This window comes from Apium graveolens, unplaced genomic scaffold, assembly GCF_009905375.1.
Source record: "Apium graveolens cultivar Ventura unplaced genomic scaffold, ASM990537v1 ctg4307, whole genome shotgun sequence".
NCBI lineage: Eukaryota > Viridiplantae > Streptophyta > Magnoliopsida > Apiales > Apiaceae > Apium > Apium graveolens.
Genome location: NW_027418484.1, coordinates 1 through 23910, shown reverse-complemented (window position 1 = coordinate 23910; position 23910 = coordinate 1). Strand labels below are relative to the sequence as shown.

The window sequence follows — 23910 nt, the reverse complement described above, 5'->3', positions numbered from 1 at the left end:
CTGACAGAGCTTCAAGAGCTGGTGGGTAATGACAACGTGAGGTTTCCTATGGTGATTGTGAATGGGAAGGACCTGTGTGGAGAAGAGGAAGTCGAAGGTTTGGAGGATTTTCAAGGCATAGTGAAGCTCAAGTCAACTCTGAATATATTGTATTCTGGACAAAGGCAACTGGAAAACATTAACAACTACTACATGAAAACTACCAGTTCAATTTTAGGTTGGGAGAGGCGCATTTAAGGGTGAAGATTTATATTATCCAAATTTATTTGTGCTACAAAGTTTATATCCCACGGACTCTGATGAAAACCAATTAGCATAATTAAGCTGTTTCATTTGTGATCAATGTTTTATAATATCAACAATGCTTATTTTTGAACTGGTGAACATTGTATTAACTTGTGTACTCTTTCTATATCCATAAATCACAACTGAACTTAGTAGACTTTGCTAGTTTGCTCATGGGTAAAGAGACGAAAAGAAGTTTTGCAACTATATAGGATATCTCGTACTTCTTTTCAATTCTCTGTTACAGTTACATTAATAAATTTAAATAATTATATAAAGATTTTACAGGCCACAATCAAGCTTGGGGCGGTTTGTACGCATCAAAGTTTGTATGTCCAAAGATTGTCGCAAAACCTCAAAGTCTTGGTGGGCTTGAATTGTTGCACCCTATCAAGGTACAAAGACAACTATTTTTGATGGTGGTTGTGTTTGTCTTGTAGATGTAATGGTCATGAGAAGTGAAAAAAAGGTACCTGACATGTACATATCCGAGGAGATCAGTGCTGAATTCAGGGGATCTTTACTTGCCATAGTTGGATTGATAGGAATAATCTACCTCAGAACACATTCCCCAAAGTATTTTGATAATAAAGAAACTGAGTTTTCCTTCAGGGTTAATGGTACAAGTGGTGTAAAGAGATTTGTTATGCAATATGTCCGGAATTGATGGTTCCTGAACTAGTTTTGCAACTGTTTTTGGTATTTTCTGGTTATATGAGAGAGATAACAGCTAGATATAGCAAAGAAACAGAGAGAAACAACATATTTGAACTGCGAACAACTGCTCATCCGGAAAAGATTCGTTGATCAATGTCTTATCTTATGAATTAGACTCGGGATTCTCCAATCTAGAGAGATGGTCAGCTACTTGATTCTCAGTATCTTTTCGATCCTTGATCTCTAACTCAAATTCCTGAAGTAAGAGCACCCAATGAATGAGTCTTGGCTTCGAATCCTTCTTGGCAACCAAATAGCGAATGGCCGCATGATCAGTGAATACTGTCACTTTTAGTCCCAAACAGATAAGATCGAAATTTCTTGAAACCAAAGACTATAGCCAAGAGCTCCTTCTCAGTAGTGGTGTAGTTCATTTGGGCCCCATTTAAGGTCTTACTAGCATAGTAGACCACATGAAAGAGATTATTCTTGCGCTGCCCAAGAACTGCACCTACCGCATAATCACTCGCATCACACATCATCTCAAACGGCTCTGTCCAATCCGGTGCTGTAATAACTGGTGCAGTGATTAAACTCTTCTTGAGAGTCTCGAATGCCGTCAAACATTCATCATCAAATTTGAAAGGCACATCTTTCTCAAGCAAGTTGCACAATGGCTTAGATATCTTTGAAAAGTCCTTGATGAACCGCCGATAGAAACCCGCATGACCAAGAAAACTACGGATTCCTTTCACAGAAATAGGTGGTGGAAGATTTTCAATGACTCCCACCTTGGCTTTATCCACCTCAAGACCCTTGCTAGAGACCTTATGCCCAAGAATAATGCCTTCACGCACCATAAAATGACATTTCTCCCAATTGAGCACCAAATTAGTTTCCACACATCTTTTGAGCACGGCACGAAGATTATTCAAACATTCATCATACGAATGTCCAAAGACGGAGAAATCGTCCATGAACACCTCGACATTATTTCCAATCATGTCAGAGAATATAGCCATCATACATCTCTGAAAAGTGGCCGGTGCGCCACATAAACCAAACGAAACTCTGCGAAAAGCAAACATGCCAAATGGACAAGTGAAGGTAGTCTTTTCTTGATCCTCTGGTGCAATACAAATCTGATTATACCCTGAGTAGCCATCCAGAAGACAATAATACTCATGACCAGCCAACCTGTCAAGCATCTGATCAATAAATGGAAGAGGGAAGTGATCCTTCCTCGTGGCTTTGTTCAGCTTTCTGTAATCCATGCAGACTCTCCATCCTGTAACTGTTCTCGTGGGGATGAGCTCATTCTTCTCATTTGCTACCACAGTGATACCTCCTTTCTTAGGTACACATTGTACGGGGCTCACCCAAGAACTGTCAGAAATAGGATAAATGATGCCTGCATCCAGCCATTTCAGAATTTCTTTCTTCACCACCTCCTTCATGATAGGATTAAATCTGCGCTGCTGCTCAACAGTTGGCTTACTACCCTCCTCTAGCAGAATCTTATGCATACAATATGAAGGGCTGATCCCTTTGATGTCTGCTATGGTCCATCCAATAGCCGATTTGAATTCTCTCAAAATCCTTAAGAGCTTGTCTTCCTCACTACCTGAAAGGTCAGATGCAATAATGACAGGTAAAGTAGATGCATCACCTAAAAAAGCATACCTCAAGTGTTCAGGTAATGGCTTGAGCTCCAAGGTAGGTACTTCCTCAATTGATGGTTTGAGCTTTCCTTTAGCATTCTTGAGGTCAGAAGTACCAAGAGATTCAAACGGCATTGTCCAGCTTTCGCCTCCAGGGAGAAGCATTCAGATATTGTAATTGCTCGTTGCCATCTTCATCATCGCTGTTAAAATCCTCCACTAAGGCCTTTTCTAATGCATCAGACATTAGCATATGATCGAGTTCTGAAGTAATCGCAGAATCAATCACATCCACTTTTAAGCACTCCTCATCTTCTGTAGGGAATTTCATTGCTTTGAATACATTGAAGGTTACATCCTGATCCTGCACCCGCATAGTAAGTTCACCTTTTTGCACATCTATCAAGGTACGGCCAGTGGCCAAGAAAGGTCTTCCCAAGATTATGGGAATCTTCTTATCTTCCTCGAAATCCAGAATAACAAAGTCTGCAGGAAAAAAGAGCTTGTCCAGCCTTGACTAGCACATCCTCCACTATGCCCCTTGGTTAAGTAATAGAGCGATCAGCCAGTTGTAGAGACATGTAGGTGGGTTTTGGATCAGGCAAATCCAACTTTTTAAAGATCGACAACGGCATCAGATTGATGCTTGCTCCCAAATCACAAAGGCACTTGTCAAACGACAACTTGCCAATGGTGCAAGGAATGGTGAAGCTACCTGGATCTTTAAGCTTTGGAGGTAACTTTTGCTGCAGAACAGTGCTGCATTCTTCCGTTAGAGCAACGGTCTCAAGGTCATCCAGTTTCACCTTCCTTGAAAGAATACTCTTCATAAACTTCGCATAACTAGGCATTTGCTCCAGAGCCTCAGCGAAAGGTATATTGATGTGAAGTTTCTTGAACACCTCCAGAAACTTACTGAACTGCTTATCCAGCTTTTGTTGCTGCAATCTCTTAGGGAAAGGTGGTGGAGGATACAGCTGTTTCTCCCCTATATTACCCTCAGGCAGAGTGTGTTCAACAGTAGTCTTCCTTGGTTCCGCCGCTTTCTCCTTTTGCTTAGCTTCTTCATCTCTAACTTCAGCTTCTCCTTCTTTTGCCTTTTCAGCATCAGCAACTTTCCCAGACCTTAAGGTAATAGCCTTGACTTGCTCTTTAGCTTCCTTCCTGCCTGGTACTTCCGTGTCACTGGAAGTGTTCCAGGTTGACGATTGAGCACTGCATTGGCTATTTGACCGATTTGATTTTCCAAGGTCTTGATAGAAACCGCCTGACTCTTGCATAACAACTTAAGTTCCTCAAAATCAGCACTAGTAGGTGCAGCTGCACTTCCCTGTTGAGGATATGATTGCCTTTGAGCATACTGCTGTGGTTGCTGGAATCCAGGTGGATTAAACTGTTTACTCACACCTTGCTGATATGGTGGCTGAATAGCATTCTGATTATTACCCCAGCTGAAATTTGGATGATTTCTGTTGTTAGGATGATAAGTAGCCGGCACAGGCTGCTGTTGTCGCTGATAATTGTTCACATACTGAACAGATTCGTTGAAAAGAGAACACTGATCCATAGCATGATAACCTGCAAAAAGCTCACAGACCATAGCTATTTGATTAACTCCATATGTAGCTAGAGAATCAACCTTCATCGACAGCGCTTGGAGCTGCGCTGCAATAGCGGTGGCTGCATCGACTTCCAGAATACCTGCTACCTTCCCAGGCATCATCCTCTGAGTTGGGTTTTGGTGCTCATTTGCAGCCATAGTCTCGATAAGATTATAAGCCTCAGTATAGCTTTTGGCCCACAAGGCGCCTCCAGCTGCTGCATCGAGCATGGGCCGAGATTGGGCCCCCAAACCATTATAGAAACCAGTGATCACAATCCAATTGGGCATTCCATGATGTGGACACTTTCTCAACATTTCCTTGTATCGTTCCCAAGCTTCGCACATAGATTCTGTAGGTTGCTGCGCAAACTGAGTAAGAGCACTCCTCATAGCAGCAGTCTTTGCCATCGGATAAAACTTCACCAGAAACTTTTGCACAAGATCTTGCCAAGTAGTGATGGACCCAGCTGGTTCAGAATGTAACCAGTCCTTAGCTTTGTCCCTCAGTGAGAATGGGAAAAGCCTCAGCTTGATAACCTCATCAGTCACGCCATTATACTTGAAAGTACTGCAGATCTCGACAAAATTCCTTATGTGCATGTTGGGGTCTTCAGTCGCAGCACCTCCAAAAGAAACAGAATTCTGCACCATCTGAATAGTGCCCGGCTTGATTTCAAGGTGTTAGCTTGAATAGCCGGATGAAGAATGCTCGACTGAATGTCATCAATTTTAGGCCGAGAAATATCCATAAGGGCGGGATCGGCCTGAACAATACAATCACCCATGATTACTGGTTCTTTCTGCTCACTTCCTGAATCCGAATCTTCAAAATCTATCTTCTCTGGAATATCAAGAACTTCATCTGTCTCCTCAGCTGTATCTAAAGTCCTCTTGTGAGTACGAGAACGAGTTTGCATAAAAGCTCGCTAAAGTACCTGAAACACAACCAGAAACAATAAGTAACAATTACGTCTTAATCACTGAGTCCTAACGACCAATGATGGTAAGTACATAAACTAAACAAATACGCCGAGTCCCTGGCAGCGGCGCCAAAAACTTGTTAGTGCGAAAACACGCGCTAATAATACACGCAAGTATACGCGTTCGCAAGTAATATAGAATACTTTCTAGTTCGTTCCCACAGAGACTCAGACTAATTACTGTTCAGTTATACTCACTCACCAATGTATGATTACTTCTCAATGTTAAGACACTAACAATTAAAATTGTTGACTAAATATTAACTACAATTAAGTACTTAATTAACCACTTAATTAACACTTCGAATTAACAATATTAAAACACTCATGAGATCACAACTTCATTACTACTTCCTTCAATAGTTATTGTTATTACCCTTAGCATGCAACATCGATGATATTAATCGAATAACACGAAACTGATAAAAGCCAACTTTCATTGTACTAATACCATTCTACCAAGCATCCACAATTAAGATAGAAATTGAATAGGCATCAATTATGTTGAGTTCCTATATGTCTACAGAAATTGACAACATAACGATTGAAGCACAAGTTATTCCTTTTGATTACACAGGGCGAATAAAACGGTTAGAGTTACCCACTAATCATGCACATCATACATGAACCTATGCTAGCATGGCAAGTTCTAAATCTCGAGATCCACTGTCGCTTCACAAGAGATTAACACCCTATCTTATATGTTCGCGACGCACATAAGACGAATACGCACAACCAATACTAGATATCATACAATCATCACACACTAAGGTATTAAACAACTAACTAAAGAATTCCATAGTAAATCCGTTACGACCCCATGATCACGATTAGCCCATGATAGCACTTATCGTCATCATGGGTTCATATGAAAACATGATAAACAAATACAAGAGAATAATAACTAAACTAATTATATTAAACCAGAGTACGTCACAAGAGTAATAGGGTCAAAGCAAAGAAAACTAGCATCCAACGTTACAACGAAATAAGAATCACAAGAAAATATGCTTCCTCTTCGTTGCGGTGTGCTAACACGGTCTTCTTGCTTGTCTCCTTTTCTCCTTGCTTAATACCACGATTCAACCTCGTGAAAACGTCTCTAAATCTACTTATATAATAGTCCCATAAAACTCAGATTATATAGAAGTTGGAAGCCAAACAGAAGTAGAAGTCTAAAATAAATTATCAAATTTCCCGACCCTGCGCGGCCACTCAGCCGCTCAGCATAGCTGAGCGGGCGCTCAGCTTTCTGCGCGGCCGCTCAGCATAGCTGAGCGGGCGCTCAGGACCCTACTGGAATTTTCCTAAGTTTGCTCCGTTTCTTCGCTGTAATCTGCCCCTTTCTTTACTCTCGCAATGCTGAACACATGCCAAGACTTATTCTTGATGATTACTCCCCCGAAATGCAACTAATACCCTGAAATGCACAAACACTAGAAAAACGCATCAAATACACAAAATACTCGATTTCAAGACACCAATTTAAGCTATTTTAAGACGTTATAAGTGGTATAAAATGCCACTTATCAAAAGCTACTAGAGAACCCAGAGAGATATCGACAAGTCAATTGAAGACATGAGCTTTGGAGATATCGACAAGTCATTTCTTCACTAGAGAACTCAGAGTTATCGACAAGTTTACATTCATTAGAGAACTCTGAGTTATCGATAAGTCAAAGTCCACTAGAGTACTCAGAGATATCGATAAGTCAAAATTCACTAGAGAACTCTAAGTTATCGACAAGTCAAAGTAAAGACATGAAGCTGAGAGATCTCGACAAGCCAAAGTCTCATTCGAGAACTCAGAGACCTCTATAAGTCAAATTCACTATGGAGTATTAGAGATCTCGATAAGCCAATATACTTATCGAGATGTTAAGTTCTCTATAGACCAAATGGAGATCTCAAGGTAAATTCTCAAAGTACAAAATGCAGACCAGTTCAATATCCAAGATATACAATCAACAAATAATCCAACCAGCTGGATTGACAAGTCTACAAAAAGCAGCTTGAAGGATGTGCAAGATCAATGGTGAAGATTAACTGGCAAAGGAAGATCAAGATAATCACAGGATGCTAAAGATATGTTAAGCTAGAAATAGAAGATTCACTTTTCCTAATATGGAAATGACAAGTGATAGTTTAGTAAAGGTTATTAGCATGTCTTATTGTACACTGTGTAAACTTGTAGTTAACTGAGTTATAAAGTTAACACTGGTCTTTTGTAGTTGTAACAATTCAGATAGAAAATCTTGTAACACTCTTAAGAAGAAGCTAAGCTCTTTATCAACAAAGAGCCTAGAAATTTTGTAGCAAAACATTCTTAATTTTAATATAAAATTAAGTGAGTTTTGAAGATCTGTGTTCTTTATTTTTGCAAGTTTAATTTCTGCATGAACACTCTTTCACTACAAGATTTAATTTACTTTGTTCAACCATAAAAGATTCAAGAAAAGTTTAAAAACTGTAAAACACATTCACCCCCTCTTTATGTTACCCCCTCTTTATGTTATTCATTTCCTAACAAACTACAAAAACTAAATAAGAAGGAGTCACGTAAGTTAGCAAAAAAAAAGGGAGTCACGTAATAATATAAACCAACATTTTATTTACTCAAAAATTAACAACATACATATTTTTTACAAAAATAGTGCGGGAATGAAAATTTTATAATTTTTCAACATAAAGGGCAAAATTATAATTTGACATCCATTAAAATAGCTCAATTTACCCATAGTTCTCTTTTAATATATAGAAAAGAGTTTTAAAGTTTTATAATAAACTACAAAAACTAAATAAAAAGGAGGCACATAAATAATATAAACCAACATTTTATTTATTCAAAAATTAAAATAATAAAAAAATTTAGAAAGAGGATGAGGGTTATTTAATAAGAATTTTAAACTAAAATAAAGAAGTTATGTAGTGTTTGAGTAGGAAGTTTGAGGTTCGATATTTAGTAGATACAAAAGCACACCTATTTCCCTTGTCCTCTTTTAATATATATATATATAAGGAATTTTAAAATTTTATAATAAAATTAAAAAAACTAAATAAAAAGAAGTCATATAAATAATAAAATCAACATTTTATTTACTAAAAAATTAAAATAACAAAAAAATTGATAAAAAGAGAAGATGCGGCTTATTTAATAAGAATTTTAAAATAAAATCAAGAAGTTATGTAGCATAGTGGTAATAATATGAAATGTTTGAGTAGATTGTTGAGGTTTCAATTCTTAATAAATACAATAAAATATATATTTTTAACAAAAATCATGTGAGAATGACATTTTTAGCAAAATTGTGTTTTGACGGTAATTAAAACATGATTGCTAAATGCAGTAAAAAATTTATCCGTGTAGTAATAAGTAATTACTATTATATCCCTTATCTTACATTAAATACATACATGGTCATGAATAAATTATCAATTCCCAATTTCACATACACGTCGCCCTATATTTGTAAGTACTTTTTTGATTTTATTTTTTATAAGACATTTTCACTTTTGTACATATATTAATATTTTAATATACTTTGAGTGATTAGTTAAAAAATTAATTTTTAAATAATATTTTATAAATTAAATTATATACATATTGCCTATTTTATTTACAAAAAAATACCAATACTATTTTTAATTATTCAATCAAAAAATATTAAAATACGTGCAAAAATCAAAACTCATATAAAATGTTTTGTTTTTATCTACTCAAGGTAGTTCAATCTTTTTTTACCTCATTCCTCTTTTAAATATATATTTTTACTTTCTATAAGCAATTTTTTCTATTATTTTATTCCGATTACAAACATAGTTTACTAAATTTTGTGACCTTAGTTTTATATGCTCACTTTTTATTTTACAATAATTATTATGATTTGAGTCAAATATAAATATTTTTTATTTCACTAATAGTATTTCCATATTTTTTCAAATAATTTTATTACATTAAATTATTATTTTATCAAAAATACTAGTCAATAAGACAATTTCAGTTAACAAATTAGTGCAATTTGATTAGTTTTGGTTAATAAAAGATTACAAAATTAGTAGTAAATCTTAAAAAAAGCAAAACATGTGTCATGTTTATCGGCCTATTTAATGCTTGCAAGATTACAAGATTGATATTTAAAGTTAGAGGTGAGGGACATAATAGTAATTACTAATAATTTTTACTGTATTTAGAGCAAGTCCAAAAATGTTTTAGTTGAAGCCTTAAATATAGTATAAAATATTATGTCCTAGTAACTTAGGACATATTTATCTTACTTCAACTTTAATATTTTATTCTTAAAAGTTTACTTTCATTAGGGCTATGAGAAAAGAAGTGACTTAAAAATAAGGTAAAAGAGGTTATTCTAGTGATATAAGATATCATGGACACTGTTGGAACTACCTTCCTTGTCAAATATCCTAAATTTTGATTTAGGACATCATACAAGGCACATGTTGGACTTGCACTCACCACCACCCAATTAAAATGACTCAATTTGCTGGGAAACTAATTTGAGAACCGGGGAGTATATACCAGGGAATATGAGTAGACACGACAATTTTGGACACGACACGACTTACACGACACGAAACGATACGAAAATTTAGTGTTTATGTTTGAATTTTTAATACACGACACGAAAGTACACGAACACGAAAGTACACGGTCGAGATTTAGTGTCGGTTTTGTATTTAACTTTCAAATACACGACACGAAGTATACGATATAAATAAATATTATAATTAAATTTTAATATTTTTTATGAATATATGTAGAATTATAATAAATGTATGCATATTTATTTTTAAAATATTATTTGATTTCATTATATTGTATATATATGAGATCTAAATATATATTTTTCATATATTTTATAATTTTTTTACCTAAAAATTTTATATTTTAATTTATATTAATATTATATTTAATATATATTAATATTCAATTAACACGACATCTACGACACGAAAAGACATGAAACGAAAGTACATGAACGAAGGTACACGAACGCTAAACATGTCGGTTTTGTATTTAGCCTTCGAGCACACGAAACACAAAAATATTCGACACTGACGAAACGAAACGAAACGAATTGCCGGGTCTAAATATGAGGCTATAATATTTACAGGAAAAAGCCTTCAAAAGAGGTCCCGGAGAAGGGGAGGGGACTGGTTTTAAACCTAGCTTTGGCTCAACTGCGTTGACAGCGAAATCCAATTTCAGTTAGGGGTTTAATTGGTTCTTAGCCACCTCCAGATGGAAAATGAGCAGGTACATCCCCCCAACCCAATCCAATCACTTCATTTCTATCTCTTGTTTTCTACAGTAGTTTCCTACTAATTTTTACCAATTTTGTTAATTACGATTGTATTATACTACTCACTATCTGCTTTCAGTTTAAGGTTTCATCAGCCTCTACTGCTTCAGTAATGCTAGCTGGGCTCTTGTGCATTTTTTCTTTACTCATACAATTCACTTAATTAATTTAAAATTAATTTCAACCTAGGCTCTAGCCCCCCCTCTCAAGCCTTATTCAAGTTTGAGCCATTAGACTGAAAATGCTGATGATTTATATGCAGCAGCAGCAGCAGTATGTGACTACTAATCACGATGACGGACATTCTTTACTTCTTAAGTTATCCGAAAATGATCCCCTATTTCACAAAAAGAAGGTTTACAAGTCCCCCTACATTCCTTCGTATTAAGTGTATATCCAGTTGCTCTTTCCTTATTATAATTCATTCTACAGAAACTACTTCAACTTCTGGGTATTAGTCCCGATGAATGCATACATCTCAAAGCCCCTTATACTGCTGTCGTGTTGAATTCCGTATTGGATCAATTGCTTCAAAAGGCAAGAATCATGACCTTTAATGAGGTATGTTTGTTTCTAACCTGACAGCCTTTTAGACTCTCAACATTTTTAATTTGTCGTTATAGTTGTTGCTGTAAATCGCTTCAAAATTTATTGGAGCTGGCTACTTGGAATACTAAAAGCTGATGCATGTTGCTACAGGTAGACCTTTACTTTGATGCAACTGATGTCATTCAATTGGTGAAGTTTAACAACCCCAGGAATGAGCTGGAAGCTCTACACTCAGTCCTGTTGCTTATTGATAATTCTATCTTGAGTGCTAAACACTTGCGGGTAGATGTACTGCAAGATTTACGCGAGATGATCCTTGACAAGATCAATGCGTTGGGGAATAAAATTAGACAGGATACTGTACTTGCACAAAATGTTAGCTGTGATAAGGAGACTTGTTTATTACAATGGGGTGAAGGTGCAGGTGTTCAAACAAAGCTGGACATTGCTTGTAAGTTTTTCATTGTGATAACATTGTTGTCTCACCAGTGAACTCGTCAAACTAATTTTACAGATAAATTATGTGTTAAGTTGGGAAAAGTTGCTAATTTTTTAATTTTTAATGTTTACTGCCATGACATTATTTGCTTTATAGATGTTGAAGGAGCTGGAAGGGGCGCAATAGCCAGAGAAAATCTAAAAGCAGGAGACATTGCTTTGGAGATCCCTGTTACTGTTATTATCTCGGAGGAGGCCGTGCATAAATCAGACATGGTACACTTTATCCTAGAAGAATCATGTAACCTAAAGCATCCAATCAATATGTCAAGTATCTTTATTCCAACAGTTTAATGACCATTCCTTGTTATAAATCCTTTTTCCTGGTTGCAGTTTCCTATATTGGAAAAATTCGAAGGCATTACCTCTGAAACAATGTTGTTATTATGGAGTATGAAGGAGAAGCACAACCGTGACTCAAATTTTAAATTCTACTTTGACGCACTTCCTGCTGTATTTAATACAGGTCGGTATTTTGTTGTCAATTTCCTTATACGTGCATCTTGTTATTATTTTTAATGATGTACTTTATTGTTATTTTATCGTCCTTCAAAATGCTTCAAAGCCATTCAAGGGAACTGTAACAAGATAAAGAATTGAACACATACTCTATAATACTCTGTATAGATGCTTCTGCCTACACGGCTACACCTTATCTGAAACATGTGCTATCTTTTTCCTTATTCTATTATGTTTTCGTTGGCATCAGGTGAAAAGATGGAAAGCCTGAAAATAAAGGAAATAATAGGGCTTTCTTGTATTAAGCAAAGTGTGATTCTACTCTAAATTGCAGGCTTGAGCTTTGGAGTTGATGCATTATTGGAGTTAGATGGAACCTTGTTACTAGAAGAAATAGTGCAAGCTAAAGAGGTAGTCAACTCTTTCAATCCCCTTTTTCTTGTCAAAATTTAAACAATACTTTAAGGTAGAAAATTAATGTTCCAGATCTAGGTATGTGTTATGTGTGGTTACTGTGTGCAAATTTTACATTTTAACAAGGGCTGAGTGGATCTGGAATCCTAGATAAAGTATCATTCTCCTCTCTTTATAAAACTAAGGTCAAAGCCTCAAAAAAATTGTGTGGCTTGAAGCGCTATGTATATAAAATAAGTGGATTCCCTTGGTCATAAACTGTACTTGGTTATTATTCTTAGTACTTTATAACAACTGTATTCTTGTGACATTCATGATCTTGAGGAGAGGATAAAAGAACGGATTACTATCTTTAGCCTAGATAATTTTGACTATCTTATCTTGAATCAAAGGATTACCAATTCGCTATCTTATATATTTGTGCATTTATATTTTCGCAGCACTTGCGCTCTCAATATGACGAGTTATTTCCTGCACTTTACCATGATCATCCTGATATATTTCCTCCAGACTTATACACATGGGAACACTTCTTATGGGCGTGTGAGCTGTGGTATTCTAACAGCATGAAAGTTGTGTTCCCTGATGAAAGATTTCAAACGTGCTTAGTTCCTGTTGCAGGCTTTCTCAATCATTCGGTTTGTCTCAATTTTGCTTCAGTTGTCGTAATTTTCAATCCCGTTTATAATTTGAAACTTCCTACCTAATAGTTAAGATAGTTACATCCTAGATGTTTTCAGAGGTATGAACAGTTAAATATTGGGTATTATGGGCTATATACTGACATTAGAGTCAGGACTTATGAATGAGCATAGTCTTGGCATCTTGCATGTGATTGACCAAATGAAACATTTTGCAGTAGATGATTTCTATTTGTGATGGAAGGGAAGCCATAAAGCAATCACTTGAATATTAAAATTTAACAAAAGGTTATATATATATATACATATATATATAGATACAATGCCTAATTTAGTGCCTGTATTGAATGGTTACTACAATTGTGACCAACTTACATAGTCTGTTTATTTTTGAAATTTTTAATTTGGATCATCTTCTTAGTTACCCGGACTCTTCATCTTGCTTCGATTACCCGTGTCGGACACTCGACACTCGGACATGGATATAGACACTTGGACACTTATTTTAGGCAGAAAACATGTAAATTTTTCAGAATATTACCGAGTCCGACACTTGGATACGAACCCGTGTCTGACACCCATACCCGAGTCCGGGTAACATAGATCATCTTTGTTACTACTAATCATTCTGCCATAGACTGGATGAATCTAAATCTGATTAATGCACAATAATTCAATCGAACAAGGAATACTGAGAACAGATGCTTCTATTAAGTTAATAAGTAGCAAATATGACTCGATCTAGCAAATTGCAAGCGACTCTACTAGACCTCGCCTTCCAACGCTCGAGAGGTTGGAGCTCTCCCAAGTAAGTAATACTCAATACTAATGTCTGGATACCTAATTTCTCCCCCTTTGCTCCTATAACTCCAGCTCCTGTAGCTCTTTTCCTAAATTACCCTTACTCATATCTTGTTGGACAGTTTTGCCCTTCCTCCCTTTTCTAGCATAAGTCCACAACACAGGGGTCTGGTGTTGGTTTATTGCATTACCCCGGACCCAAACTTCAACCTTGTCCTCAAGGCGGAATGCAGGAAACCTCTGCTGCACCAAGTCAACATCCTCCCAGGTGGCTTCCCATTGCGGCATGTCTTTCCACTTAAGCAACACCTCTCTTCCTTGTTCTTTTCCTGGGCCCTGGCGCACACCTATGACCATTTCAGGTTCACCTTCCATAACCAAATCTGCAGTCAAGTGCGGAAGAATAGTTGATGTTGCTGGGACTGTACCAACACATTTCTTAAGTTGTGAGATGTGAAACACATTGTGTATTTTAGACGATGCTGGAAGCTCTAATTTGTATGCGACTTGTCCAATTCGTTGAATCACTAGAAATGGCCCATAATAGCGTGGAGCAAGTTTGTTGTGGCTTCGGTGAGCTAAGACCGCTGTCGATAAGGATATAGTTAAGAACACCAATTCCCCCGCTTAAAACTCCAGTTCCCTTCGTTTAGCATCTTCTTGAACCTTCATACGTTGCTGGGCTTTACTGAGGTGCCCTTTTAAATCATCTAATAGTGCATCACGCTCTATTAGTTGTTCCTCTAGTGATGCCACTGCTGTCTTCCCAGGTTCCCACTGCTGCCATACAAGGCTTGAAACGGAGAGTATTAAATAGATGTATGCACATCAGTATTATACTATCGATCCCTTTGGATCTTGGCAAACCTTCAACGAAATCTAATGAAGTATCTTCCCACACACGACTCGTAATGGGGAGGGGTTGCAATAATCCAGCCGGTGTAAGCGAAGATGTTTTATGTTGGAAAATTTGGGGCAAACTTGACAGGCTTGTACATACTTCGCTATTGTAATGTGCATTCCAGTCCAGAACCACTCCTGGCCATTCTTTGATACGTTTTAAACTCGCCTGAATGGCCACCCGTGGGAGAGTCATGGTATTCTTTTAACAGGTAATCTACCAGCACTGATTTCTGAGGCACCACTATACGTCCCTTATATCGTAGCACCCCATGTTCGAGGGTATATCCTTGTGGAGGTGTCTGCCCTGCTTCAATACATTTTCGGAGCTGGTTGAGCTGCTTGTCAGCTTCAATGAGTTGCTATATTTTCTCCCATTCTAACCCACAAACCGAAAACCAGTCCCCAACTCCGTCATGCCTACAAATTCCCGAGTAGGGCTGAGCATTCGGTCGGTTCGGTCCAAAACCGGACCGAACCGAATAGACCGAAAAACCGAATAGTCATTTTTTCTTGGACCGAACCGGACCGAAGTTATATTATGGACCGGACCGAACCGAAATAATTTGGTTCGGTCCGGTTTTGGACCGAATAGACCGAAAAAATTTTCAAAAAGAAAATTGCATTAAAAATTAAATCATAAATTATAAAATTTAAAATATAATTAAAGTATTGTGCTATGTAGAGTTCTAATAGTTCATGAATATAATTAAAAATTAAAAATTATGATTATAATTTTTAAGATATATGTAAAATGTTTATAATATGAAAATATAGCATTTATCATTTGCTCTATTCGGTCTATTCGGTCCGGACCGAAATATTTGTTAAAAGAACCGAACCGAATTTTATTTCGGTCTATTCGGTCCGGACCGAATAGACCGAATTTCTGAAAAAAATAGGACCGAACCGAACCGAATTAGCACGGTTCGGTTCGGTTTTTCGGTTTCGGTTGGGTTTTGCTCAGCCCTATTCCCGAGGGAGAGCATCAGCGACTCTATTTACAACCCCGGGTTTATATCGAATATCAAAATTATACCCCATAAGCTTGCTTTCTCAACGTTGATACTCCGAACCTACCTCCCGTTGTTCCATTAAAAATTTCAAACTTTGCCGGTCGTTGCAAATCTCAAACTTCCGACTCAACAAAAAATGTCTCCATTTTTTAACCGCCAAAACAATTGCCATGAGTTTTTTTTCATAAATTGATCTCATTCGAGCTCTCGGACCAAGGACTTCACTAAAGAAGGCTATGGGATGTTTTTTTTGCATAAGGACAGCCCCCATGCCAAACCTCGAGGCATCAGCCTCAACAGTAAATGGGATCGAAAAGTTCGGTATTGATAACACCGGAGTCGACACCATTGCGGCTTTCAGATTTTCGAAGGCTTGTGTGGCAGCAGTACACCAACTGAAATTATCTTTCTTTAGTTGTTCTGTCAATGGCAAGGCAATATTGGCGTAACCCTGTATGAACTTCCGATATTATCTGGTAAGTCCCAAAAAACCCTTTAACTCCTTAAGGCTGCCCGGTACATGCCAACTCAACATAGCTTGGATTTTTCATTATCTACCGCCACGCCTTCATGAGAGATAACATGCCCCAAATACGCGATTTTATCCTTCCCAAATTTACATTTCTTCCCATTCGCGTAAAAGGAGTTTTGCTGCAGAATTTCTAACACCAATTTCACATGCTCAAATTAAAATGGTCTTGCTCACTCGGGCTATAAATTAAAATGTTGTCAAAAAATACTAGCACGCACTTGCGAAGTAAAGGCTTGAATGTCTCATTCATTGTTCCTTGAAAAGTTGCAGGGGCATTGGTTAACCCGAATGACATCACCAAGAATTCGTAGAGTCCTTCATGGGAAATGCCGTTTTTGGTGTATCCTTTGCCTTCATTCTAATTTGGTGATACCCGGATTTGAGATCAATTTTGGAGTAAACCCGTGATCCATGGAGCTCGTCTAACAACTCGTCAATGATGGAAATAGGAAATTTATTCGGGATGGTGACCTTATTAAGTGCCCGGTAGTCAACACAAAATCTCCACGAGCCATTTTTCTTTGTAATCAACAACACCGGGCTTGAGAATGGACTGTTTGAGACCTGAATTATCCCTTCCAGTAGCATATTCTTGATTAAATGCTCAATTTCGTCCTCTTGTACCTGTGGGTAATGATAGGGACGCACGTTTACCGGGTCAACCCCTTCTTTCAGTACTATGCAGTGCTCCTGGGTTCGTTTAGGTGGAAGTCTACTTGGTATGTCGAACACTTGTTGGTATTTTTGTAACACAGGTTCCCCTGCTACCGGAAGAGTTCCATTATTGCACTCATTGTTGTCCAATCTGGAGATCATATTTAATTCCATAAGGAAGCCCCCCTTCTCTTTTTTTTACTGTCGAATCATGGCTTTCAGTGGAATCTCCGTTCTGCCTAACGAGGGATCGCCCTTTAATATTACCGTTTCGTTGCCTAATGGAAATTTCATCGTTTGTGTTTTCCAATTAGTTGACATGGTTCCCAATTTTTCCAACCACTGTATGCCTAGTATCACATCGGAATTGCCTAAGGATAATGGTAAGGAATTTTCCACTATAGTGATTCCCTGAAGTTGAAGTTGTAAAACTACTGAACAACACTCTCCCCTTCCTAGCACTGCCTCCCCAGTTCCCAAGGAAACCCCAAAAATTTTAGTTGGAGTTAAAGTGAGACCTAGAACTTCCACCGCATCGAGGGACACAAAATTATGTGTAGCCCCGGGATCAATCATAACTACCACCGGCTTACCATTGATCGTCCCTTAAGCTTCATTGTTTTCGGACTAGTAATTCCCATTACTGAATTCAAAGAGATTTAAAGACACACTTCGTCACTGTTGTGCTCTTTAGATTCTTGTGATTGTGGACTGTCCAGACTAAACTCACCATCTTCATCCTCTCCCTGTGAAAGCAGAACACTTAATTCCTTCCGACGACATTTATGACCAACAACCCATTTATCGTCACACCTGAAACATAACCCCTTCTCTCGTTTGTACTGCAATTCCTTCTCACTTAAACGCCTTATTTCTCCCATTGGTTTGGCTGGTGGTACTGAGCTGTGTGCCGTCGAGAAAATGGATTGAGAGTAGCTTGAAGGAGCTTTACTTGGTGAGGAATATGAACTGAAATTTTCCTTGGCCGTTGAAGATCCCTCTAAACTGAAACTCCTAGTTGACCCCAATACCCCTTTAATGTCCCCCTTTCTCACAGTGTTCAGGCGATTTTTATCCTTTATCATAATGGCCAATTCCATGGCCTGATCCACCGACATAGGGCCTTGCAGACGAACCTCCGCTCGGATATCTTCCCGTAAACCCATCAGAAAGTGGCCCAATGCTAAATCTTCCGGAATGTTTTCTAACGGTGCCAGGAGTTCAATGAATTTCATGCGATACTCTGCCACCGAACCCTCCTGAGCATGAGCTAACGGAATTGGCGCCTGAGGAGAGCTTTCACCTGCTCCCAACGTTCTACAGGCCTCCTCCTATGCTCCCATTGGAACCACAACAATGCCTGCCCCTCTAACGCCACCACTGTGGCTTCAACCTTCTCCTCCTCGGTCAGCCTATAAAAGTTAAAGTATCTTTCTGCCCTTAATATCCACCCATCTAGGTTATTACCATCAAATAACGGAAGATCTAACTTCTTATATCTCCAGTTTGTTCCCCCTCCTTCCCTTGTGTTCCACGCTCTGGTCCTCCACCAAACTTTACCTCCATTACTACCTTCCCCAAATAGTAAACCCTTTCCCATACGCCCATACATCTGACTTGCCTCAACTCCTGTTTCCGACCTGCCCACCATAGATAAACCACTACAGTTAGGATGTACCTCTGTGTGTTTCGCTGGAGCTTTGATATGAGACTTTAATTCTGAAAGAGTTGCACGGACCTCAGCTTGAAACTTTAATTGATCATCTTTCATCATATTAATCATCATTTGCTGATGTTCACGGGCTTGATTCACCCTCCCTTCCAAACGGTTGGTGGCTTCATCTAAGTGCAGTTCTTGTCGCTTGAAGGTCTCATCAAAACTGCGTATGAATCGATCCGACAACTGTTCCATAGCCGCCATGGCCCCTTTCACCGCCGCCGACACCTCTTCTGTAACCGTGCTACGGATAGAGGCATGAAGACAAGCTAATGTTTCTTCACTCTTTTCTGTTTGTTGAGTTGTTGGAGGATGCCCCATAGATCGTATGCTCTGATACCAAATTTTCTATAGACTGGATGAATCTAAATCTGATTAATGCACAATAATCCAGTCGAACAAGTAATACTGAGAACAGATGCTTGTATTAAGTTAATAAGTAGCAGATATGACTCGATCTAGCAAATTACAAGCGACTCTACTAGACCTCGCCTTCCAACGTTCGAGAGGTTGGAGCTCTCCCAAGTAGGTAATACTCGATACTAATGTCTGGATACCTAATTTCTCCCCTTTGCTCACTATAACTCCACCTCCTGTAGCTCTTTTCCTAAATTACCCTTAGTCATATCTTGTTGGACAGTTTTGCCCTTCTTCCCTTTTATAGCATAAGTCCACAACACAGGGGTCTGGTGTTGGTTTATTGCACATTCAGGACTTTTTCCCTTCTAGCTTGTGTCCGTTTTCACCCTGCTCATTCTCATTTTTGCTATTTCACAGATAAATCCGCACATAATGCAATATGGGAAAGTAGACTCCACTACAAACTCCTTAAAGTTCCCTCTTTCTAGACCATGCAATGCAGGGGAACAATGTTTTCTGAGTTACGGGAAACTCTCTTGTTCTCATGTGGTTACGTTTTATGGGTTTTCAACTCAAGCAGACAACCCCTATGATGTCATTCCAATTGGTACCTCTTCTGTCTTTTACCTTTCAGAATAGGACTTTTCATGCTCTTACTGATTATGTGTGCAATATCTTGTAAGTGATTTGCTTGTAGATACATGTGTATATGTTTAGTCTAGAACTAAGTTTTGCTTGACGTTGGTCACTGCTTGTTCTTTCTCATACCTTTTTCAATCATTATGGAGATTTAGATCTTCATGATGCTGATGATTCTGAAAATGGAAGCCAAATGTCTGATTGGACCATGCATATGGTGAGGGGTACTTGGCTCTCAAAGAATCATGAAATATTCAACTATGGATTGCCATCTCCTTTATTGGATCATTTGCGTAGAGCTCAGGGTTCTACTATGCAGCCAAATACCATTGTATGTTTCCTACCGTATACTATACCATTTCTAAATGTCTTCTACTGCTTTATTCTTTCCCCATAATGCAAAATTTTATTAATTTTGTGCTTACGTGCAAATATCATTTCTAAATGTCTTCTACTGCTTTATTCATTCCCCAATAATGCAAAATTTTATTAATTTTGTTTTTACGTGCAAATATCTGTAGCTGATTCAGTAATCCTTTAAAATGATTTAGACGCAAGAAAACTTGGCAATTGAATTGGAAATACTCTTAGTTCTTGCTCTACTTTCGAAGACATGATGCAAGCCATATGTGATACTGATGATGACGACAGGTTGATACAGCTTGTAATTTATTGTTTCCAGAAATGTCTAGTATCAGTTCTCTAATAGTAAATATTCCTCATTTTACAGGGAAAATGTTAGTTGGGATGTAAAATTAGCCTTAAAGTTCAAAAGTCACAAAGAAAGATACTCTCCTCCATTGTAACTTCTTGTAAAGCTGGTTGCAAGTTGGTGGAAACTGAGTTGTCCAAATGTATAACTTAAGGCAGCTGACATGGAAATTAGATAACTAATGTTATATGATATATTGGAGCAAATAATTTTTTGTAACCATTTCCCTGCCTTGTATGATTTCTTTTGTTCTTATGGTTGATCACAAAAATGTAAATATTTGCGGATACATGTGTATCCTTCATTGATGCTATATACTTGATCTGTTCATGCCAGGTTTACAAATGGTATAGACTTTAATCTCTCCGATGATATCATTTAAGTTCGAAGCACTATCTATTTTAGTTATCAATAAAGTTTTTGATTAATTTCATCAAAAAATTTATTTGAAACAATATAACCAAAGTAGAAATGATATTCACCTAGCATAAGATGTTAACTGCACACATATATTTGTTTAATTCTTTTGAACTGTTCTAAGCTGTGAAAATTTTCTCTCTTCCTTGGCTAGCAGTTAATGCATGCTGGTGAAGTAGTTGTTTGAAATCAATATATAAATAATTTCTAGAAGATTATAGATACTCTCTTGTTTCAGATCTGAAAACAGGCACCGAGTGTAGTCTGTAGATTTCTACATTTCATTTACGATAAACAAATCTTCTCCTGAAATTACAGAAGCTTCACTGGTTAAAGTTCTGCTCTTCCCTGATTTTGTTATATGATCAGAGCTTGATTTCAATTCATAAGATAGTGAAATATATACGGAATTTTTAGCGTGTTCTTTAATTTGGAAAGTTTTATTTCTACATTTTCATCAACAATCATAAGATTAACTGTAGTTCTTGACACCAATGATCCGCATGTTCTCAAGTTCGTCTGATCATCGAGGATAGTTCTTGTCAAGTACAGCTCTTTCCTACCAGAATTACGGACCATTCGAGCAGATCTGCGTTTAGTGCACTTTCTGCAGTGTTTCTGTCTGTCCTTGCACTCCTAAAACACCTTGCCCAATTATAACATACACACAATATAAACTAGGAAAATGTGGTGCAAAAACAACATGCGCTTCCCTCTTTGTTCGTCTACACAACAAATTATCATCACCCTCACCCGTGACAATACAGACTATTTCCTCGTCAGAGACAAGAGACAAAAGCAACCTAGAATTAACACAAATAGCCCAGGACATACCCTCATGGGATCAAATTCTTATGAATACATTATCAAATATTAGTCATGTTTACTAAATGTGTTGAAATTTTTCTTCAAGAAGTATATTAATGATATTTTGCCGATCATTTATCTCTAATTCCTGATAATTCAGCAACAAACATGATCTAGCAACAAACGTGATCCAACAAAAATCACCAAAGATTATCAGATCCTTATTGCAGCTGCAAGAGTGTGAGTATTGCAATATTTTAGGATATAATAAGTGCTTGCACTTCATGACTATCCTAAATGGCATAGGCCACTAGGCTACATTACATAGTCCACCCAGACCAATGTTATAGGAATGCAAATTGGAAAAAGAAATGACCATAAAAGCATCAAAGGTGCACCTGAAACATGCATTTACACCTTGAGCAAGCTAATCAGAATGGAGACTCAAAAGCAGCCATTAATTGTCTAATAGACGATATCAGGCAGCTGATTAAGTCAAAAATACCTTGTACTTTTATACTTAAAAAACAAAACTGTTCAAACTCTAGCCGATAAGAAACAATTAATAGTCCCATCAATACATGGATTATAGACTCAGGTTCCGCTCATCAATACTCTCACCCACTACTTCTTGTCGATTCCTGAAGTCTAAAACCCTAAAATATGATCTACATTTATGTCATCGGTATCACATATTGGTAATATCATTTTGATTCCTGAGTTGACACTAAAACAAGTGCTATATGTTCCAAAATTTCAATGCAATCCTGATAATATATTGGTATTAGTTCACCGTATACAATCTCCAGAGCTATCTTAACTTTATTATCTTTGACATTACTCCACGAGTTTGACTTTTGATTGGAAAAAGAAAAGCAATACTCCTACAAAAAGATAGTTAAGGAAAAAAAAGAAGGGAAATGGAAGATTTACATTTCTAAAGCAACAAGTATTAAATGGAATAATACCAGAAGAGTTCCACTGGCAGAACCATGAGCAATCGTAACAAAAAATATACATAATTTACTCCGGTATCGAAAATGAATATGCAATAAGCTTCACACATTTCCACAACTGTACTCTTTATCACACAACAAAAAAAGTGGGATTTTTACTATCATCTTGAATTTAACTTGTACCGAAAACTGAGATTTCTATCTGTCCACAGCACAACCAAAAACACCTTCCCTATATATAACATACTCCACAAGATGAACTAGGGCAAATGTGGTGCAAAAACAACATGCATTTCCTCTTCGTTCTTCTACACAATGTATTATCATCACCCTCACCCGCGACATTACCAACTACTTCCTCATTCATAGACAAAACAACCTTGAGTTAACACAATTAGCCCACGATATCCCCAAAGCAGGACAAACCCTCCGTCCCGAACTATACAAACTGTCATAATTCCCAATCCTCAATCCATTCAAATCCCCCGATCGCATGACATCGACCACCTGATTCGTCACCAAAACAGCAACCCCATATTTCTTCGCCACAAATTTCAAAGTGGACGAAATCTTGAAAAACAAATTTGCCCTCCTCTTAAGATCAAATGGGTTATTATCAAATTCAGACCTAAACAACGCCGCTATTGAATCAATGACAAGTACCTTAATCGGCATCGTTTTACGAGACTCCTTCGCCAATGCAGAATCTAGCTTAAACACAACATCAAACAGGTGATCTGCAGAATCTAATTCCTGAACAAGAACATTATTACGCACACATTGAACAGAATCAAATAGTTGAGGGTACGATAAGTAAAAGGCTTTCGATAATTGCTCAAAACGACGAAAAGGATAAGGGGGTTCAGAATGGAGATACAAAGAGGATGATGCAAGGCCACCGAGTGAAAGTGGAAGCTGAGCGAGAGGAGGAGTTGGAGGGCTATTTGGGTCTTTCCGGACCCACTTTCGCCGGAAAGTTCGGTGATGGACCCACATGGCACGCCGCCGGCGAGATATTGATCAAGAACTGACAACCCAAATTTTATATCAGATTTTCTGAATTTAGATAATATTTAAAATTTATATTAACTTGCGAAAATGATAAATATTAAAAACACATTTGAAAAAAATCTGGAAAATGTTCAATAGAGCTTTTAGAACACGTAGAAAAACATAAAAATATAAGTTATTTGGAATACATTATGTCAAATGGAGATTTGCAAAAGATTTTGAAAATTAAAAAACAGTATTAACTAAAAATGTTATTACTCCACCAGAATATATATCCGTCATGAATTATATAACATTTTGCAAACTTGATTTAGTAAGAGTGA

The 23910-nt window shown here is 37.4% G+C and overlaps 1 non-coding gene and 2 pseudogenes across 1 annotated transcript; 2 read left to right on the top strand and 1 right to left on the bottom strand.

The window, feature by feature from the left end:
- The first annotated feature begins 4492 nt into the window (after window positions 1-4492).
- Window positions 4493-4599, top strand: LOC141701720 (small nucleolar RNA R71). Its single transcript, XR_012566878.1, has one exon. It is a non-coding gene; the product is annotated as a small nucleolar RNA R71 (small nucleolar RNA).
- Window positions 4600-10306: 5707 nt separating this feature from the next.
- LOC141701719 (uncharacterized) lies at window positions 10307-20630 on the top strand (annotated as a pseudogene).
- A 2288-nt stretch (window positions 20631-22918) lies between these two features.
- LOC141701716 (DNA repair protein XRCC3 homolog) lies at window positions 22919-23632 on the bottom strand (annotated as a pseudogene).
- Window positions 23633-23910: the final 278 nt, after the last annotated feature.